This window comes from Vigna unguiculata, unplaced genomic scaffold (genome assembly GCF_037176805.1).
Source record: "Vigna unguiculata cultivar grain cowpea cultivar isolate G323 ecotype 2 unplaced genomic scaffold, ASM3717680v1 ptg000051l_ERROPOS819693, whole genome shotgun sequence".
Lineage (NCBI taxonomy): Eukaryota > Viridiplantae > Streptophyta > Magnoliopsida > Fabales > Fabaceae > Vigna > Vigna unguiculata.
In genome coordinates this window covers 122,501-125,000 of record NW_028196698.1, presented here as the reverse complement: position 1 = coordinate 125,000, position 2,500 = coordinate 122,501, and positions in this window count along the sequence as shown.

The following is a 2,500-nucleotide window of genomic DNA, read 5'->3' as shown; positions in this document are numbered from 1 at the left end:
TGTCTTGTTCGCAGTTCGGCCTAGTTCACTCTTTTCCAGCGTCATCCCCCCAAGTTGCCTTGTTCGCAGTTCGGTCTAGTTCACTCTTTTCCAGCATCATCCCCCCAAGTTGCCTTGTTCGCAGTTTGGCCTAGTTCACTCTTTTCCAGTGTCATCCCCCCAAGTTGCCTTGTTCGCAGTTTGGCCTAGTTCACTCTTTTCCAGTGTCATCCCCCCAAGTTGTCGTTGCCAACAACCCAAGAGTCCATAGTATTCGGAGTTCTAGCGGGGCCTCCCCTTGCTTCCAACAACCCAAGAGTCCATAGTATTCGGAGTTCTAGCGGGGCCTCCCCTTGCTTCCAACAACCCAAGAGTCCGTAGTATTCGGAGTTCTAGCGGGACCTCCCCTTGCTTCCAACAACCCAAGAGTCCATAGTATTCGGAGTTCTAGCGGGGCCTCCCCTTGCTTCCAACAACCCAAGAGTCCGTAGTATTCGGAGTTCTAGCGGGGCCTCCCGTTGCTTCCAACAACCCAAGAGTCCATAGTATTCGGAGTTCTCGCGTGGCCTCCCATTGATTCAAACAACCCAAAAGTCCATCTTCTTCGCAGTTCAACATCGCCTCCCTCGTTTCCAACAGGCCCAAAGGTCGTCTTCTTCGCAGATCCACGAAGAGCTCATCACGATTTGCCACATTCCATTTCCCACGGGTTGTCAACAACACTTTCTCACACTTCCCGCAATCGAGTACGTGCATGACATGCCAAAGCACATCTTATTTGCCTTCCATCGCACTCAAGACGACGGGTTGTGGAAGAACGATATTGCTCACAACAAGTTCAAGGACAACGTCTCAATCAAGGGACACAACCGAATTATGTTAACTGGGTCGCTAAAGTAAACCCGAGTTCATATAATGCACCGCATCCAAAAGAACTAGCCACAACACGTGCATCACTGAGATGTTTCACTAGATGGAACACGTGCGTGACATTAGGATCCTCCAACACCTCTTCGTGATGGAAAGATAGAATTCGAAGCAACCACAGAAGTACCGTCTAGTGGGTAGGCAACACAGGGACTGATCAACCAATATCACCCAAGGCAACGGGTGAAAATGGAAGAGATGCATGCTTGACCGTTCGATACGCAAGGCATGGAGCCAGCCAGCAAGTGCATCTCGATTACAACTCACACACCCTCACGTTCGCAAGACACCACACCACAAGACGGTCCACCCCCCACCTACCATGGGCAAGCAAGCAAATGGAAACATCAAGTGACGCATGGTCAAGCATCGCTAGGCATGAAAATAACTTTCCACAATATCCGAGGGACTAGCTGCCGAGCTAACCAACGATCAGTGACGACCGTGTGTTGGTATTAATAAAGCTCAACAACTATGAAGAGGCTAGTTGTGCCATGATAAACATGCTAACGCACGCACCACGTGAGGGGGGAGGCCTCATCAAGCTCCCTTTAAAACCTGCCAGTGTGGAGCTGGCCGGCTCAAGGAGCACTCCCCCCCTATAAGAGGTTAATATGCAAAAGGCAAAATTGTACAAGTAGATACACTTTTTTTGAGCAGACATAAGTCCATATCTCGGGCTACACTTGGAATTTTGATGCGATTTTTTGCAGTAATTCGTAGAATAATGGTATCTCCTTGCTCACCAAATTTCATAATTTTTCTCCAAGGGGAACTATTTTTTTTATTTTTTTTACTTACCGGGTATGTGTAAAATCGGGAAAAATAGAAAAGCACATGTAGACTTCGAATTTCGACCTCATTTTTTCCAGTCCACCACTAAACAATATCAGGAACCTCCCCACAAAATTTCATTCAGTTTGGCCAAGGTCTTAAATTTGACAAATTTTGGCACCAAGCTATCTAGTCGCGGTGCACCGACCAACTTGGCCAAGTGCAAAATGCATCCAATTCAAAACTTTTGTGCACCAACACTTTTACAGTACTCATTTGGGGACATTTGGAGGCCTTTCCAACCCTCACATCTCAAAAACCACGAATTTCATTTTTTCACAAAACTCCCCACCAAGCCTTCTAGCTATGCCGCGGTGCACCGCCAACATTGGCCATGTGCAAAACCCTCCGAACTCAAAACTTTCGTGCACCAAGAATTTCATGGTATTCATTTGGGGACATTTGGAGGCCTTTCCAACCCTCACATCTCAAAAACCACGAATTTCATTTTTTCACAAAACTCCCCACCAAGCCTTCTAGCTATGCCGCGGTGCACCGCCAACATTGGCCATGTGCAAAACCCTCCGAACTCAAAACTTTCGTGCACCAAGAATTTCATGGTATTCATTTGGGGGCATTTGGAGGCCTTTCCAACCCTCACATCTCAAAAACCACGAATTTCATTTTTTCACAAAACTCCCCACCAAGCCATTTAGCTATGCCGTGGTGCACCGCCAACCTTGCCCATGTGCAAAACCCAACCAACTCAAAACTTTCGTGCACCAGGACTTTCATGGTATTCATTTGGGGGCATTTGGAG